The 21,017-nt window shown below is 35.8% G+C and overlaps 1 protein-coding gene across 1 annotated transcript in view; it reads right to left on the reverse strand.

Annotated features, from left to right (window-relative positions):
* MNAT1 (MNAT1 component of CDK activating kinase) overlaps positions 1 to 21,017 on the reverse strand; it is a 180,852-nt gene that overhangs the window by 43,204 nt on the left and 116,631 nt on the right. The gene's annotated exons all lie outside the window — the stretch shown is intronic.

Genomic DNA, 21,017 nt, shown 5'->3' on the forward strand with positions numbered 1-21,017 from the left:
CTTAATCCCTACACTAAATGGTTAATGTCAAATAGTTTGGTACTACTACATCTTATGTTTGATAAATTAACATAGGAATACATGACATTATTTCTATTGGTAATTTGTCATCCTGGTGATATTCATTAATCGCATAGACTTTTTTATCAGGTGAAGGCAGTATATAATCCTAACTACTACAGCACATTCCTTTCATCTGTGTTAACTAGCCTCCATTCTTGCCCATTCAAAACTATACTCGTTCAACAAAAGTCCACCTCCATGAACCCTTCCTTTGCCTCTTAAAGCCATATGTGACCTCTACTTCTCCCTTGCTCCATAAAACATTCTTTGCTATTAAAACAAGTTAACATTTATCGAATTTTTATAAGTATTAAAAGTACTATGCCTTAAGTACTACAAATTAAGTTATAGAACCAAACCAACCCTAAGAGACTGATTCTACTATCATCTCCATTTTACAAATAAGAAAAGTGAGGTTTAGAGAGGGTAAGTTTTCATAACGAAGGAACACTCAGCTTGGATTGGAAGCCAAATATGCTTAGCACTGTGCTGGACACAGTGACACTACGGGAGCATATTGCATTGTGTCCCATTTATTTTCACACCATCATATCCCTCAACTCTATATCAAGAGTTTTTTGATGACCAAAACCATGTCTTATATACATTTATTTCCTAAAAACATATTGGACTTAATGAACATCTGATGAATAAATGGATGAGTAGACAGATAACTACTACAAAAGCTGCATATCTAATGAAAAAAATATATATAATAGACTGGCAATTCTCAAACTTTTTGGCCTTAGGACCTCATTACACTCTTAAAAATTACTGAGGACTCCCAAAGAGCTTTTGTTTGTTGGGTTATGTCTACCTATATTTTCTATATTAAGAATTAAAACCAAAAAATTAGAAAATATTTATTATAGTTGACCATTGAAGAACAAAGGTTTGAACTACATGGGTTCACATATACATGAATTTTTTTCAATAAATACTGTAAATGTATTTTCTCTACCTTATGATTTTCTTAACATTTTCTCTAGCTTACTTCATTATAAGAATATACTATATAATACATACAACATACAAAAAATGTGTTAATAGACTATGTTATCGGTAAGGCTTCAGGTCAATAATAGGCTATTAATGGTTAAGTTTTAGGGAAGTCAAAGGTTATACACAGATTTGCTACTGCATGGAGGATTGGTGTCCCTAACCCCCACATTGTTCAAGGTCAACTGTAATTAATTTTAAAATAACAAGTAAAGCCCACTACATGTTAAAAGACACTTCTCCCAAGAAGACATACAAACGGCCAACAGATATATGAAAAAATGTTCATCTTCACTAGCTATTAGGGCAATGCAAATCAACACCACAATGAGATACCACCTCACACCTATTAGGATAGCTATTAGCAACAAGACAAGTAGTAACAAGTGCTGGAGAGGCTGTGCAGAAAAAGGAATCCTCATACACTGTTGGTAGGAATGTAAATTGTTACAGTAACTATGAAAAATAGTATGAGTATTCCTCAAAAAATTAAGAATAGAATTACCATATGACCCAGCAATCCCTCTTCTGGGTATCTACCAAAAAAACCTGAAAATATTTATCCGTAAAGATATATGTACTCCCATGTTCATTGCGGCATTATTCACAGTGGTCAAGACATGGAAACAACCAAAGCATCCTATGATAGATGATTTGATAAAGAAGATGTGGTACATATATACAATGGAATAGCACTTGACTATAAAAAAAGATGAAATATTGTCATTTGCAAAAACATGGATGGATCTTGAGATTATTGTGCTAAGCAAAATAAATCAGAAAAAGTCAAAAATCATATGATTTCACTCATATGTGGAATATAAAACTGAAAGCAACAAACAAACAAACAAAAAGTCATAGACACAGACAACAGTTTAATGATTACCAGAGGGTAAGGGGAGAGGGGGATGACAGAAGAAGGTAAAGGGAGTCAAATACATGGTGATGAAAGGAGAACTGACTCTAGGTGATGAACACACAATGCAATATATAGATGATATATTACAGAATTGTACACTTGAAACATATAATTTTACTAACCAATGTCACCCCAATAAATAAAATAAATACTAAAAGTAATAAAAAGCAAAAGAATGGTGAAATCACCTAAAGAACGATATAACAGTTAAATAAATCACAACTATTATATCAATTCTGTTTTCTTACTGCATTGCCCAAATTGTTGCATCTTCTTTTTTTGTATCATCTCTTAAGAGGATATTATAATATTGTAGATGAATTTTTGTAAACTCAAAATTCAGTGAGTTACCAATATATTCTATATATTCTTAAGTGTACAAGGCAATGATTTTTAGTAAATTTACAGAGTTGTGCAACCATCAACACAATCCAATTGTAGAATACTTATATCACCTCAGAACAGACCCCTGATGCCCATTTAGAGTCACTCAAGTGTATATTTTTAAGGACAGAAAGGAACTATTACATTATCATCCAGTCAATCATTACACAGGATGGATTTCATTCCACAAGAATATGGGACAAGAACTTTGACTATTAGTTTTGGTAAAAAACTGTGTCAACATTTTTTTATGTTTGTGTACAATAATTTACTTGCTACAGTTTTTAACTATGTAAATGCTATAGGCAGGTAGGTGCATACACAAAGGTATTTGAAAAGAAGGTGATGATGTGGAAATAAACAATTAATGGGATTGGTCATTCTAACTGGTGTTTATAAATCTAAAAATGAGAACCTTTTGTAATTACAGGAAAATAAGAGATGGTAGTCCTCTCTTTAAATTATAAGGCATCAAAAAAAAAATTACAAAGCATCAGGCCGGCTGAGTGGCACAGTGGTTAAAAGTTGGCTTGGGATGCCAGCTCTGAGCAGCAGGGCCCCGGTTCGGATCCCACATGAGGGCCAGTGACGCTGTGCCTTCTATAGCTAAGAAGGTAAACAACCGCTCTACCTGGAGCTGGGCTGCCGTGAGTAGCCAGCAACGGCGTAGGCTGCAGTGAAGCTGCAGTGGGCTCCCATAAGCTACCGTGAGTGGCTGGCAGCCGAGGTGAGTGGCCGGCAGCCAGCGTGAGCTGCCAAGAGCCACTGTGAGCGGTCGTCCAGTGGCTGGCGAGCGACTGCTTCACCCAGGAAGAGTGCAATGATAATACCAACATGGGCCAGTGAAGCAACGTCCTCCACAACTAGACTGAAGAACAAAAGGACAGCAACCTGTCTGTTCCCCTTCGCCAATTCCCCAACGCTGTTCTCCTCCCCCAATTCTCCAATAAAATCTTTTGTAAAAATAAATAAATAAATAAATAATAAATTACAAGGCATCAAAGTTTTCTGAAGTATTTAATCTTGACAATGCAAATGTAAAAAATGATAATAAGCTCAAACTTATTGATGTATTTGCATTTTGATGAAAAAAATGTAAGCAAAGTTGTGATAAGCTAGAATCTATTAGAGATATATTTGAAAACTGGACTCAAGGGCCGGCCGAGTGGCGTAATGGTTAAGAACTGGCTTGGGACGCCAGAGGGCCCCGGTTCGGATCCCACATATGAGGGCCAGTGACACTGCCCTCTACAGCTAAGATGCTGAACAACAGCTCAACCTGGAGCTGGGCTGCCCTGAGTCGCCGGCGACGGCGTAGGCTGCAGCCCCTGTGGCAGTGGGTTGCCATGGGCTACCGTATGTAGCCAGCAGCCAGCGTGAGCGGCCAGCAGCCGCAGTGAGTGGCCGTCTAGAAGCCGGCGACTGATCTGCCTCGCCCGGGAAGAGCGCAGTGATGGTCCCAACTTGGGCCAGTGAAGCAACGTCCTGCACAACTAGACTAAAGAACAAAACGACAGCAACTTGTCTGTTCCCCCTCCCCCAATTCCCCAGCTCTGTTCCCATCCCCCCAATTCCCCAATAAAAATCTTTAAAAAAAAAATCATTAAAAAAAAAATTTTTGACAAAAAAAAAAAAAAGAAAGAAAACTGGACTCAATATTTAAAAGATGGATATGTTCCATGTTTATGTATGACCATTGATCAGTGGTTAGTTGCACTCAGAAGATGTTATTAATTTAATGTATATATACCTTCTAAACCAAGAACGTATGGAATAAAAATATGATTGTGCTATGCTTAAAGCTCTACTGAATTTTCTAATACAGCTGTTTTCCTCTATTCGTTTATTCTTACATCTGAAAATTATTCATAAAATAACTTAAAATTATAAAAAATAAGAACGGTCCATTAAACCTAGATCATAAATGGGAATGACTAGTTTTCCTGATAAAAAGAAGGCTAGAAATAGATCAAATTCCACAAAGTGTTTTGATAAAAGAAAATCAGAGGCTATGACCACTTATGCCCATACATAATTTCCCTTAGACCTCAAAAGTATGTTTCCTTGTCTTTAGAAACAATTTGAGTAGTAACTACTTCTATTACTGTGTGCTCTGCCTTTAAAGCAGCATTTCTCAAACTTTTCTTACCATAATTAGTATATATACTTCATATGTAAACCCACTACAAATGTGTATAGACACACATAACTAAAACAAAATTTCACAAAACAATACTTACCTTTACTAAGTACAATGGCCTTGGCTAGTTTATTTTCCATTTTATTTCATTTTTTTAAAATACTGAACATAATCCACAATCTGAAAACACTAATGATATAGCCTTTCAATATAACATTTTAAAACATTAGGTGAAAGTTGAAAAGTTAAGATGGTATTGGATAAATTATGTGTAACAAATAAATAAAAATTATCAAGACCAGTAGACAAGCTCAAGAAACAGATGGAAGTGGTAGAGTCACCATCATGTTATATATATGTCAATTTCAACCAAATAAGAGGATAAAGGTAAGCCTTCTTAAGAAAGAATGGCAGATTCTTGGAAAAGTTACCGTAGGGTGCCAAGAAATACCCTCCTGCTGTTGACTCATTTTCTGTTCAAATATGTCTTCCAAATGAGAAGACTCCAGCCTCACAGTATCAATCAAGTCCAAGCAACTGACTCTTTCTTCTTCTTTGGGATAAAAGAGTGGGAATAAGAGAATGAAGTAAACATTATTGCTTCTGACTCCCTAACTTTCATTCTTTCTAAATTAAGTTTGAGGTAAAACTCAAGGCAAGATATGCAAAGGTTGACTGAATTTTCTCTAGATCTAAAGAAGCTATCATGCCTTGGTAGGATATTTTTAAAAGATTTAGAAAGTAGCAATCCCACAAGCCCTGATGTACCTCACCACAAATTAGCAAAGCAGAAAAATTGTACAAAGGGCAAACAGGAGGACAGGAGAAATTAAGCAATCAACAAAAACATCACTGAAATGCCATCTACACTGGTTAAGGAGGTTAAAGAAAGCAAAAGGTGACAAATGGTAAGATTTTATTTTGTTTTCATATCCATTAGTCCCAGAAAAGGTAAGATGATATTAAGTTTTGATGAGGTAGGCAAGATACATATGAAATTTGAAGAAACTTCAGAAAAATTTGAAGACAGAAAAAAAAAGCAAGGCAATCATTATGAGAAATCTAAAGAAAACACCATCATTGTACGATATGTGCCTCAGCTGAAAATCATATTTATATATTTACCATGGAAATAGTGAATATTGATTCAATTTTTAAAGTATGACACTCTATTGGGAGGTCACAGGGGAAGTGAAATAAGGTTAGGAAACGAGTCGCTAAAGGCTAAATCTTCATCTCTTACATTAGGATGTCATGAAACAGGCCTAAAATTGGAAATCAAGAAACTACAGTATAATTGTGTTATTTTGAATTAGACAATAAATAGAATAACCAAAAGCTAAGATTTAAAAACTGGGCTGCGTCAACAAAGTCAGGTTGAGACATGCAGAATCCAAAAATGGCAAAAGGCTTTGAAAAATTACCTGAAATAGCATCTTGTTCTCAGTCAAATAAATATCATAGCTACGTAAAACCAATCATCTTCTACCACAATGAAATATTTCAGCATTAAGAGCAAATGAGCTGGTCATCTGATCCACATTTTACCATCTTATTGGCAATTTTCCTTTCAAAAACAGTATTTCTTTAAAAAATCCTTCATAAATTAAAAAATTATTACCAATCATGTTCATTCTGCTTTCCCAAAACATAACTACTTGTTTACCAGATTAAACAATCACAATTCTTTTAATCTAAGTAGTATCTCATTCCTGATCATTACATATTTTTGTTTCAAATCTAAGTCTCCACATTCTTCTGAAAGCAATATGACCAAATTCGATGGAGGATTTATTTTTATGACTAAATTTACAAGATATTTGGTGTTATAGAAACCTATGACATAGTATCCCACTTTCGGGGTGCAACTATTATCAGTTGCACCTAGCACATTGGACAGCCAGAGAATATCATTTTTTTACTACACATGCTCTGCTGTACAATAAAATTTTCTGTAATAATCATAAAATGAAAAATAGTAATGCAGAAAAGATACGCAGATATTGAGATTTTTCTTTTATTAGACTTTGTACAATATGCCAGTAAAAAATTTTGAATGTAAAATAAAATTTATATCACAACAGAGGGGAAAGTAAGATTAAAATACCCATTAATTACATTAACTTAATTTTTGAAAACAGGAAAATATAAGTACCTAATAGACTGTTACATTATAGCTTGTTTGAGCTTTTACTTCTGTAAATTTGTCAGTGAATTCACTAAAATTCATCTCCTTTGCATATTCATGCTCAATAGGTAATAAACTCGGATTTGTCGATTTATCTTTGCTCATAATCAAGAATATTTTTTTGTTAATTTTAATTTCAAGTTTCTTTCCTGAAACAACAAATATCCAAATAGCTAGGAAATATCTTAATGAAAAGGATGAGTTTGACCGAGTTTCATAAATATCTATTTCACAATATATTCCAGAAATTGCAATACTATTCATGTCTTTCTTTAGGATTGATTCTAGCAAATTTCAGATGTCCCCCCGTTGAAAGCTTTAACCACAAATAAATGCTCCAAGAACTTAAGCTCCACTCGTATTTCTTCATCTTTATAATCACTGGGCTATCACTGTTTACTTCAAATCTACCGCTTAAATTGAGGAATATACAGTACCACAGGGGAGATGGAAATAGAAATTTTACCAAAAGGAGTTGGGAGAACTCTAAAACCTTCCAAACTTACATTAAGCAAGGCTAAATGGAGCTGAGTTTGTGGGTGTTGGGGATAGGGGATAGAGTCTGACGCAGTTTCTGAATGAACTTCTGTGCACAATACAATATTATTAAAGAACAAAAATAAAGATGTGCTAATTGGAAGCTTACATATATACTATTAAATTCAAAAGTAACGACAGCAATTGTTTAGAACTTGGACCAACACAAGGTTTTTTCAAGGAGTATCTGAAAACCGACATGGTTTAGAATTGCTAGCACATGGTGATAAAAAACAAACTGACATTTAATTGATTTTATTATTTTTTAAATTCTCTACAGACAATGAAACTCCTTATTTCCTGCTCCTAAGACAGACCACTCCTACACTCTGCCATTGCTACATCTCTGTTATCAGGTTATCTTTACCTATGCTCCAACCCAAAAGCTTGTGAGAGTCACTATGCCCAACGCAACCCTACTTTACACACACACACACACACACACACACACACGAAAAAACACACACACAGAATGGAGACTGAGAACTTGGCTCATGCTTAGAGTAGAATAATTATATTTTTCTTTTTTTGTGAGAATATAAAGAAAGTTGCTATATAATTGAATCAACAGTCCTTAAATATGCTGCCTGAAACCATAATAATCTAAAAGCATAATAAAAATAAAGCTCATTCAGATTCTGAAAGCTCTGTATATGGCAAGGTCACATGGTACAGCAAAGAAAGATTATTCTAAGAAGAAAAGTCTGGTCCTAACTGTGCACTAACCAGAGAGGTGACTATGAGGACAAGAGTTTTTTTTCTCTCGCCTCCCTCATAGTGATCTCATTGACAGTTAAGGCTCCTGTAAAAGAAGAGCGGCATGGAGTCATCTCAAAGGTTTCTTTTTTCCCAGCTCTTGCAGTCTCTTTAGAAACATATTATTTAATAATAATATTTGATAAATAATTGAACTTAAAGCAACGGGCATAACTAGGCTGCCTCAAAGAATCCCTCCCCCTAGTCTCCCTCATCACAGTAAATGGTAGCTTTGTGACTCAGATATAAACCTAGGAGCAACTTTTTCATACCCCCTATATCCAATCCATCAAAAATTGTTATTCTGCTATCAAAATTATATCCATAATCTGGCCACTTGCTCAGTGCTACACTGCCACCATCTTGTATAAGTCACTACCATCCTAACCAGGACTGCTGCAAGTTGTCTTGCTTTCACCCCACCACTGATTCTCCTATAAGAGATCTTTCTCAGTAGAAGTCATATAACACACCTCTGTCCAAAATTCTCCTATGAGTTCTCAGCTTCTCTAAATTAAAAGCCCAAGTCTTGAGCATCATCTAAAAAACTACATGATCTAACCGGGACCAGTTATATAAAAACCTACTACCACTCTGACCTCATCTACCATTTCCCAATTCCCTCCACTTCAGACACTGGCCTCCTATTTCTTCCTCATACACACTCCCACCTCAGGGCCTTTGCACTTACAGTTACTTCTGACTCTCCCTGTGAGGTCACATGATTAGCTTCTTTGCTTAATTCATTCCTGTTCAAATATCATCCTACAAAAGATTCCATCACTACCTACATAAAAATACTACTCTACTCCAATCACTACATATCCCCTTATCCTGCTATATTTGTCTTCTAAGTACTAATTACTATCTAATAGATTCATTTGTGTATTTTTATTGTTGGTTTCATCCCAGTAGAATGTAAACTTAATGTCAGTAGGTGTTTTCTCTGTTTTGCTCACTGCTGTTCTCTCAGCACACAGAAGAGAAACTGGCACACAGGAGGTGCTTGATAATCAAATAAATAACAAAAGTAAAGGAACTTCTAAATAATCAATTGTTTTCTCAATTAACATGAGGTAACTACTATGAGGTTTCATTTTCCAATGAAGAAAATTATATATAGATATAAAGGGTCCACTGAATTTTAGTGATTTGAGAGGAATTGACCAAATTCCACTAATAAATTGAACTTTCTTTTTTAGGGTCCTATAAAAATCTGAATTAAAACTACATTTCATTGTAATAATTTATAGTTATAATTTTATTATTAAATTAAATAATTTGGTTAATTTAGTGCTGCTTTTCTTTCTGAGCTTAATTCTGGAATATATTTTTTTAAATTAATATTGTGATGTAATACTCTTAAAGTCCTTACTACAAAAGACTATTCTGGAATCAACTGCATAATTACATTTCCTCAGTGACCTTGTAATCTCGTGAGCATTTACTCTAGACTAAACAGCCTCATTCAGCTGCCCTGTGTCTGACTGTCGATGAAAGAAGCTTGTTTGACAACTGCTTCAAGTAGAAACATATTTTTTCCATGATTGCATAACAAAGATTTAAAACTTACCAGACTAGAGCCAGACTAAAACTTTAAGCAAAAAGGTTCATGTTAGATGTGTGAGTTGATTTCTCATTCAAATGCCAACAAAAACAGATACTAAAGACATTTTGCTGTCATAGCCAGCAAAAAAAGTTAATTTAGTGATACTCTCATAATTACAACAAAGTATAAATATATCATATATTGTATACACATACATATTGCAATCATTTCTGTGACTTTTGTGTTTTTCCATATTCTTTGATTTTTCTGATGTCCTTGAGACTTCTTCTAAAACTAACATATAAATTTAAGTAGACAGCATCAAAAACAAAACAAACATAAAGCAAAACAAATACTTTTCTCCATTCTTAGGCAATCCATGTACAATTAGTCAATAGGTAAAGACCTTGACCAAAGAACAGCCATTTCTTCAATGTGATTTTAAAAAATACAAGATAAGAAAAATCATGTAAACAAACAGCCAACACAATACTTAATATTTAAACACTTGAAGCATTCACAAAAAAATCAGAAACAAGAAACTGCTATTACCAGAACTGTAAAACACCAGGTCAAAAAGTTCTAGTCAAATGCAATAAAATATTAAACTGAAGTTAGAAATAGAGTATTTAAAAGAAAAAAATCATTTTTTCAGATTACTGACTTCCAAATAAAACCCCAGATATTCACCTAATAGAACAATTAAAATTATTAGAGCTCAGTAAAGCAGCTAAATACAAAATAAAAATATATTTAAGCAAGAATCAGTTAGAAAGCATAATGAAAATTTTGTAACAGCATCACAAGTTGATATAAGAAAAATTAATTTCCAAGAAATGTGTGAAATATATGAAAACTCAATAAATTTTAAATGCCAATTCTATTCTAATCAGTTTATAATTTTAAAGGAATTCCAAATAAAATCCCCAAAGGAGTTTGGCTGTTATCTGCGGTGTTAATAGTGATGGCTGTGTCTTAAGTTGTTGTAGGTTTTAGTTTGATTTGTTTCATTACTTGTTTCACAATATTTTATTTTGAAAATTTTCAAAGGTATAGAAAACTTTAAGGAATTGTAGAGTGCTTTGTTGCTTTGGACAATTCTTTTGGAAGAATAAATGTATAAAGATGCTAAGAATACTTTGAAAAAGATAAGTAGCAAAGGAAGACTTGCCCCGCCTATGATAAGCAGAACTCTCAGATGGCCCCCAAGATTCCCACTGCCTATGTGCATCCTTGCATAATTCTTTCCCCATGGATCTGATAGATTTCACTCCTGAGATTATATTACAGTAGTCCCCAGTTATCCACAGTTTGGCTTTCTATGGTTTCAGTTACCCACGGTCAACTGCAGCCCAAAATATTAAGTAGAAAATTCCAGAAATAAACAATTCATAAGTTTTAAATTGCACGCTATTCTTGAGTAGCGTATTGAAATTTCACGCCATCCTTGCATCCTGCCTGAGATGTGAAATCAACCCTTCATCCAGGGTATCCACACTGTTTCCACTACCGGCCCAATAGTCACTCAGTAGTCGTCTTGGTTATCAGATCAACTGTTACGGTATCACAGTGCTTGTGTTCAAGCAACCCTTATTTTACTTAATGGCCCAAAGTGCACGAGTAGTGATGCTGGCAATTCATAAATGCCAAAGAAAAAGCTATAAAGGGAGTGGACAGGTAAACGTTTTCAACTTAATATGGTAAGAAAAAAAATTGTATGCTGAGGTTGCTAAGATCTACAGTAAGAACAAACAAATCTTCTTTCCCTGAAATTGTGAAAGAAAAAGAAAGTTGTGCTAGTTTTGCTGTACCTCCTCAAACTGCAAAAGTCACTGCCATAATGCGTGGTAAATGTTTAGTTAAGATAGAAATGGCACTAAATTTGTGGGTAGAAGATATAACAGAAAATGTGTTCCAACTGAGGCAACGTGTTAGATCAGATAGCAGTGACCCTATATGACTTCAGCAAAGGATCCCCTAAAAAAAGTGACATCAAGTCATTTCCTGCAAGTAAAGGATAGTCACACAGATTCAGGAATAGGTTTGGTATCTTATCATCTCACGTCATCACAAGAAGAAAGGAGAGTATAGTACACTATTTTGAGAAAGACCACATTCACAAAGCTTTCATTACATTATATTGTTATAATTGTTCTATTTTATTATTGTTGTTAATCTCTTATTGTGCCTAATTTATAAACAAAACTTCTTCATAGGTATGTATGTATGTACACATAGGAAAAACATAGTATTCGTGTATATACTATATACATATACTATAAACCACTATCCTGCTTTCAGGTATCCACTAAAAATCTTGGAACATGTACCCCGCAGATAAGGGGGCACTACTGTATATGTATACTGCTAAAATGGATTTTGCAGATGTAATCAAGATCTCAAATTGGCTGACTGAGAATTAATAAATGGTGGGCCACACTTAATCAGGTAGGAACCCTTAAAAAGGAAGAGAGTCCAAGAGATTTCTCCTGCTAATATTTAAAAAGATGGAAGCCATCATAAATTCTATACCTTCAAGGAACCTAATTCTACCAATAACATGAATGAGCCTGAAAAACAACCCCCCAGGAATCACTTACATGGAACCATAGCTCCTGCTGACACTCTGATTGCAACCATGTGCAACCAGAGTAGAGGATCCTGGTAACCCATGCCCACACTGCTGACTCAGACACTGACATTAAACAAGATAAAACTGGATATTGTTTTAAGCTTCCTAAATTTGTGATAATTTAATACACAACAATAGAAAATAAATATACGACTTAATATTAAAACATATCACAAATTTAAATTAATAATAATGTGATACTATTAAAAAATTGAAACAGGGGCCGGCCAAATGGCACGTTGGTTAAGAGCTGGCTTGGGACGCCAGCTCTGAGCAGTAGGACCCCAGTTCGGATCCCACATGAGGGCCAGTGACACTGCCCTCTACAGCTAAGATGGTGAACAACAGCTCGACCTGGAGCTAGGCTGCCGTGAGTCGCTGGCGATGACATAGGCTGCAGCCCCTTCTGCAGTGGGCTGCCATAAGCTACTGGGTGTGGCCGGCAGCCAGCGAGAGCAGCCAGCAGCCACTGTGAGCTGCCAAGAGCCACTGTGAGCAGCTGTCCAGAGGCCAGCAACCAATCTGCCTTATCCATGAAGAGCGCAATGATAATACCAACATGGGCCAGTGAAGCAATGTCCTCCACAACTAGACTGAAGAACAAAAGGACAGCAACTTGTCTGTTTCCCTTCTCCTGACTCCCTAGCGCTGTTCCCCTCCCCCAATAAAAAAAAATTGTAATGGAAAAGAAAGGGCAGTGGAGAAAAAGTCCTAGTATATTAATGCAACACATCAACGGAGAAAGGGATTATTAAATAAATTACTCTGAGCCAACTGATTTACTATGTTGAAAAAATAAAAATTCTTTTATAGCTGCTCACAAAATAAATTCCAGATGGGTTAAGTGATTAAATGTAAAAATTGAAGCAACATAAAAATTAGAATATAAATAAATACACACAAAGTTCTGTGTTGGTTTGGGACTTCCTAAGTAGAACAATGGAAAACTAACAGGACATCATCAAAACACTTTACAGCTCAGAGATTAAAAACTACCACACATCATAAACAATATAAGAATAGAAAAAAACTTGGAATTTCAAGGATTAATAGTCTCACTATATGGCAGACTCATATAACAAGGAAAACGATACTACCCTAGTAGAAAGAAAAACATGAGGGATAAACAGACAATTCACGCACAGGGCAGAAAAGATGGAAAGAACTTACCAGGGTGGGCTGTGCCACAAATATAAAGGCAAAGAGCCTCTGAAGGCAACAAAACAGCACATGAAAGGGCAGAAAAATGTATGAGATGCCATGAGGTTCTTAAGAAACACCAAGTATAAGAGGGGCAGGATATATGGCCACAAAGGTAGACAGGGGTCAGATTATACAGGTGAAGATGAGCCACTGAAGGATATTAATAATAGAGACACACGACCAGGTTGATATATTAGAAAGTTTTCTCTAGCAACAATGAGGAGGGACTTAAGGGAGACAAAGAGAGTGTCATAACAAAAAAATTTGTTAGCATATGTTTAACATCTCATCTCAAACTCTTGACATACAAAGTTCTAATTTATCAATTTTTAAGACCAAAAGAATGGCTATGAAAAATGTCTCCAAGGTTACCATAAAGGTGGATCTTATATTTTGGGGGGACTATACCCTACCCTATTCCCTCAAAAATGAACACTTTTAATTGCTATGCCAAAAACAGTAATGTATTTGTAACAGGTCAGTTACTTTTGCTCACCAAGTTGGTTTTCATCAATGTAGTCTATGGTTACACAAGAAAAAAAAAATCATAGGTGCTGATGGAGGTCAAACAAGAAACTTCTAATTATCATCAGGTTCTAGTTAACTGGGTTAATTCAATACTATCATTACTCCCACAATTATTGTCACTACTAATTATGGAATAATAGTTAAAAATCTATCATCTGGTTATGAAGGACTCAAGATATTGAACCATCATAGTTTAAATCTATTTTTTTAAGCTGTCATAATTGATGGCAAAGAACTTATCAGTTACATTAGCAGAAGAGAAAGAAATGAACATGTGCATTTGGCTACAACACTCCACGACAAAGAAACATACAGAAATGTTCTACAGGACATGAAGATTGAAATTTATTCTACAGAACTTTGATAGCAAATGGCTTCATTTAAATTCATAAATTAAGAATAACTGAAAAATATACATCTTACAAAACATCATGTTCTATCTTATAAAACAGTTTTTCCTTATTTCTATAATAGGCTCACAAATGAACAGCTCATATTAAGTAAATCATATATATCTATTTAAAACAGTAGTGATATCTGATTAAATAATTTGAAATTGGTAAATAAATTTGATAAATGCTTAAAATTTATGTCAGGTAAGGGAATAATCCCTCTTTGGGTAGAAGGTAGTAAAATATTCACTAGGAAGCCAGTTGATTATTAAAAAGACATTCTCACAGTGCCAATCAAGAGACTTTACTAAACTAACCACTAAAGCCATAATCCGGGGAATTTCAATTAGCAGTTAAGTTTTCCCAATGCTTGCTCCCACTGGCACAGAATTAATAAAACATGTTTACATATTGCCTTGAGCAAAGCAGAAGAGTATTGCCAGTGCAATTTGAACTATGATTATATATTCATTATACCCTCCTGAAAGAGAAATTCTCATTTGTTCTTCATCTACTTCTCAAGTTTAACTAACTTTAGACAAGACCTCAGTATAAACCACCTAAAAGCTCATGGCAATGTACTTTTGATTTCATCTTTTATCAAAGTTATACATGAGAACAAAAACATAAGTTTTTTGGAGGCATTCTCCCAAGATCTTATGTCACCCACTCCCAAAAATATATAATTAAAATTATTTTGCAAGTGCCTGCATCCACAGTTTTGAACCAACTAAAGTGAAGCTACAAAGTGTATTATTCTTAACTTCATCATGTCATAAAGATTTCAAAAGCAGATATATGAAAATGGAAATGAGGCAGTTAATTTATTCTCTATTTGCCTCTAGAGAAATTAAACTTGTTCCCTTTGTAGAATAACATAATATAAAATAAAAATGTTGTTGCAACAGGATAAGAGAGAGGAGTAGAAGGTAGAGGATTGGGGGAAAGGGGAAAGCCCCACTACAAAGCGATAACTGGGGCTTATTAGACACAATATTCTAGCTAAGATGTGAACAACTCTTAGGACAGATGTGCAACAATTACACCTTTAGTCAACTGAAGTTAATATTCCTTGACCTTAAGAGCGGCACCTTTGGGGCTGGCCGAGTGGCTCAGTTGGTTAAGAGCTCGCTCAAGAGTTTGAGCTCTGAGCAACAGCGGTTCGAGTCCAGCCCGAGCTGAGCAGCCACTGAGCTGCCAACAGGCAGCAGGATGGCTCAGCTTAAAAAAAAAAAAAGAGCGGCACCTTTGAAGATACCAAATCATTCTTTGAAAAATGATTTCACAGAGTAACCTTTTCAGTTTCTCTCTAAATATTTCTGAAAATTATAGTAGGTAAAAACGTATTCCTAGGTCTAGAATAATAAGAAAAAAAGTAAGAAAACATATGGCTTCAAATAATAATTACAGAATAGAAAATGAACTAGTAGTATAAGAAACCAATTTAGGATTTATTTTGGCAAATGTTTACATATCAGGTCATAACATATTACCAAAGAGACTGCTAGAGCTAATCCCAGCTCCAAAAGCGAAAACTGTCTGTATGGAATTCAATCCCTTTCTCAAGGTAAAAGGCTGAAGAGAAGGAAGGCATGAGATACATTCTATTTGGGTAGATAAATAGTTTTATGCCAAGAAAAAGCCAATGTTTCTTTAGCAATTCTGATATCACTATTGATAATCTAGAAATTACTCCATTCCTTAGCCATGGATGTCTAAAAGAAACTGTACAGTCAAGGTCTATTGCTTGAAATATATACATGTTTATTTGTAATCAGAACAATTTGCCTTCTTAGCTTTTGTGGATATAGAATATACAAGATTGGACAATTAAGTTCGCGAACTTGTTGCACCGATGTTGCTAATCTTTTTTTTTATATCACAGGGATTATTCATTATGAATTTGTACCAACTGGACAAACAATTAGCCAAGTATACTATTTGGAAGTGCTAAAAAGGCTGTGTGAAAAAGCTAGACAACCTGAACTTTTCGCCAAAAATTCATGGCTCTTGCAGCACGACAATGCACCAGCTCACACGGCACTGTCTGTGAGGGAGTTTTTAGCCAGTAAACAAATATAATAACTATATTGGAACACCCTCCCTACTCACCTGACCTGGCCCCCAATGACTTTTTCCTTTACCCAAAGATAAAGGAAATATTGAAAGGAAGACATTTTGATGACATTCAGGACATCAAGGGTAATTCAATGATAGCTCTGATGGCCTTTCCAGAAAAAGAGTTCCAAAATTACTTTGAAGGGTGGACTAGGCGCTGGCATTGGTGCATAGCTTCTCAAGGGGAGTCCTTCGAAGGTAACCATAGTGATATTCAGGAATGAGGTATGTAGCACTTTTTCTAGGATGAGTTCACGAACCTCATATGCAGTCTTTGTTGAGAGAGACAAAGGTCTACTTCTAGAAGTCTGGAACTAACTATATTCTAAACAGTCAATGATTAATAATGAAATACCCCCTAACCACCACAACCACCCCCAAAAAAGTGATCCAGCTTCCTTTTATTAAACTTATTAAGTTTAAATAAGATTTTAGGTATGAGAAACTTGGGAAAAAGTACAAACACTATGGGTATACCTTATCGAAAGGCCACTTACCCTACCTGTAAAATCTAAATCATAATGGCAAAGGCAGAAGGAAACCAAAAGGGCTCCAATCAAAAGTGTTGCCAAAGTTTATTCAAATTAATAATTTACTTAAAACAAGGGATAAAAACAGTCTATCAGACTACATCTATTTTGTTTTACACAGAATTCTATCAGTTAAATACTGACATACACATGTATATAGCAGCACCACCACCATAACACATTTAAAAGAAAGATGAAGAGGGTATTTCATTAAAGAGATCCAATAAAAATCAGCAATAACTGAACACTAAATAGAAGAGGAAATGAACTATAAAACAGAAGAAAAACGGTCACGATTCAGTTTCTGGGGAAAGGCAGAGGCTGGTTGTCAGAGTAGAAAACCTATGTGCCCTCTGCCCAGCCTATACTGACACAGACAAAAGCCTTCAACCACTGAGGAAAGGCAGGACACCCAGTCTTACCTAGGCTAACTCACTGACGCAAAGCAGAGTTCAGGGGAGGGCTGCAAGGAAACTGTCTCATGCCCAGGGAAATCCTCACCTCCATGAACACAAGACAGAGTTCAGTTGTGGGGCTGGGAGATGAATAGCAAACCCACCTGCATCCTGAAGTAGGAGAAAGACGTGTTTTGCCTCTGGGAAAGAGACAGGTACACTGAGAAAGCACCACCCTGAGGCTCTGACACACAGGACCCATCTCCTAAGACAAAAACTCAAACAGGAGAGCTCTGAATCCCCATACTCCTACCACAAGATTTATTCCAAGTAAAAAGCAAGAGCAGTCTATTGCTGGGGAGGGGCATCAAGACAAAACTCCTCTGTGGCTCAGGCTTGCAAAACCTGCTGAAAGTGGAGGGTGGAGCAAGAAGACAGAGAAAATCCCTCCAGCACCCCAGGCCTCACAACAGGCACAATGTGGCAACAGATCCCACATGGAAGAATCTGAAGCCAGTGATACATTGATGGTAACTAGAGCAACCCCCAAAACCCAAGCTGGGATCAAACTCCAGACTTAACACTCAATTCCCTACACTATGGCCTGACAGAAAAAGGGACAAATATTTCTGGGCATACATATTATGTATGTCTGTCTCTACTGTTCTGTTGCACAGAATGTCCAACATTCAAGCAATAATTACAATAAACACAAGAAAGCAGGAAAAGCAAATCTATCATCAAGACATAAAACAGTCAACAGGACCAGACCAAGAGATGTTAGAAGTATCAAAGAGGCACTTCACAATGACATGATTAATAAGTTAAAGGATCTAGTGGAAAATGTGGATAACGTATAAACACATAGGAAATTTCAGCAGAGATGGAAATTACAAGGAGTGGAAATGCTAGATATGAAAACTGCAGTATCAGAAAGCATTCCTTTGATAGACTTAACAGCAGAAGGGACACAGAAGAATAAGTGAACTTGAGGAAAGGACAAGAGGAATTATCCAAATTTTGAAACACAAATTTAAGATTGAAAAACACAAAACAGGGGCCGGCCAAGTGGCTCAGTTGGTTAAGAGTTCGCTTAAGAGCACGAGTTCTGAGCAGTACGGCCACCGGTTCAATTCCCACATGGGCCAGTGACGCTGCACCCGAGCTGAGCTGTCACTAAGCTGCCAACAGGTGGCAGGATGGCTCAGCTGGTGTAACAACAAGACTGCCTGTTCGATGGTGGGCTACACCCACCCGCAACTAAGACGGAACTTGGCACCTTGAGCTGAGCTGCTGCTTGGATGGCTCAGTGGATAGAGCGTGCGCTCTTAACAACAAGCCTGCTGGTTCGACTCCCGCATGGAATAGTGGCTACGCCCACTTGCAACAAAGATTGAACACAGCACCTTGAGCTTAGAGGCCACGAGCTGCCAACAGGCAGCCAGATGGAGACTGGCGCCCTCCACAACGAAGATTGAAGAACAACTTGGCCGGTCCCCTTCCCCAATTCCCCAACACTGTTCCCCTTCCCCAACTCCCCAATAAAATCTTTAAAAAAAGAAGAAGAAAGAAAAACACAAAACAGAGCACCCAAAAACTCTAAAATAATATCAAAAGGTCTAACATGTGAAATCAGAACCTCAGAATGAAAACAGTGAGACAATGGAGCAAAATAAATCTGTGAAGGGATAACGGCTGAGATAGTTACAAAATAACAATGAATTATAGATCCAAGAACTTCAGAGAAAATTTTCAAGTTCAGATAAACTGAGCTTTATATATAATGCCAGATCCTTGTAGAAAACATAGAAAATCTTGCTTTTTATAATCCAATCTGGCACTCTCAGCCTATTATTTAGAGTATTTAGACCTGTGCTATTCAATATGGTAGCTACAAGCCATATGTGTTTATTTAAGTAAAATTGAATAAAATTTAAAATTCAATTCTTCAATTACACTAGGCACATTCAAGTACTCATTAGAAACATGTAACTGGTGGCTACTATCTTGGATAGCACAGACAGAGTATTTCCATCACTGGAGAAAGTTTTATTGGGTAATGCTGGCTTAGAATATTTACATTCAATACAATTACTGATATAGTTAAGATTAAATCTACCACCATGCTGTTTGTTTCCTAATTGTACCATTTCTTTATTTTTTGCCTCCCTCTTTTCCTGCCCTCCTTTTTATTAATGAAGTAATTCTTATGACCTCATTATTTTCTCTGATATTGACTTACTGACTATCCCACTTTGTTTTACATTTTTAGTAGTTGTTCTAGGGTTTATATTAAACATCTTTAACTTATCACCAGATACTATTATAGTACTTCACATATAGTATAAGAACATTACAATAGCACCATTTTTTCCCTCTTCCCATCCTTTGTATTAACTGTTGTCACACAGTTTACTTGTGCATTGTTATTATGCACAGCCATTCCTATGATCTTTCAAATGCAATTTTGATGACAAAATTATTGGAAAATGCCTAACCCTTAACAGAGGAGTACCATTTTAAATACTTTGCCTTCACTGACATAAGTGTCAAGATTTTAAGAAAATTTACCTTAGAGATACAGAACTCTGGCTCTTACTTACCCAGTAAGAGATAAGAAACAATGTCTATATAACTTACAATTTTTTACATCATAAAACCATACATTGTCTCTCGAAGCTTCAATTTTAGCATTTAGGCCAATTATTTGATGAATTTGTTATCCCAAACTCAAAAAGGATTTTAAGTTTTGTTTCACATCCCCTTGGCTTCATGCTTGGAAGCTACAGGACTTCTTTTTCTGAGATTTCATTGTTAGTATATAGGAAAGCAGTGGGTTTTTGTACATTGATTTTGTAGCCAGTAACTTTACTGTATTCATTTATTGTTTCTAATGGCTTTTTGGTGGAATCTTTAGGGTTTTCTATATATAACATCATGTAATCTGCAAAAAGTGACAATTTAACCTCTTCATTCACAATTTGGGCACCTTGTATTTCTTTCTCTTGCCTGATTGCTCTGGCCAGTACTTCCAATATTACGTTGAAAAGCAGAGGTGATAGGGGACAGCCCTGTCGTGTTCCTGAACATAGAGCGAAGGGCTTCAGAGCATACAGAACTAAAGAAAGTCTTAAGATCTACCAAATAGCAGATACATACATTATCTATCATTTTAATAATAATTTGATCTTGGAGCCTCCATGTTCATATGCAAAATACTATGTATCATGTTCAAGACTGGTTTTGGTTTTAAAGATGCATGTAGGTTTTATCTGTTTCATCTATCTTGTTTTTACTGTTAGGGGTTTTTTTTTAATTGCTTTTTAATTACTTGGTCTCATTGTACCTGTTATTTTCTTTTCACATTGTATCTTTACACTGTTTTATTTTATTAGGAAACAACCAATTCTGGATCATTTCGTTATTCAAGTGTTTAGGTTGAGACACCAAAACAAGATATTATTTGCTCCATCCAACAACAAAGTCTGTGCCTGTACTTTTCAAGTACACAAGTGCCCGCCTCCTCCTCCTCCGAGAAAGACTGTGATCTTCTCCCATCACTGACAAAAGCCATAATCCCATGTTCATTTTCGAAATGGATGCATATAATATGGCTTTTGAGTCACTGGCCAGCCCTACATACACCTTTTCACAAAATACATTTTGTGGCTCATTTCTCATATA

The sequence above is a fragment of the Hipposideros armiger genome, unplaced genomic scaffold, assembly GCF_001890085.2.
Source record: "Hipposideros armiger isolate ML-2016 unplaced genomic scaffold, ASM189008v1 scaffold_5, whole genome shotgun sequence".
In the NCBI taxonomy this organism is placed as follows: Eukaryota; Metazoa; Chordata; class Mammalia; order Chiroptera; family Hipposideridae; genus Hipposideros; species Hipposideros armiger.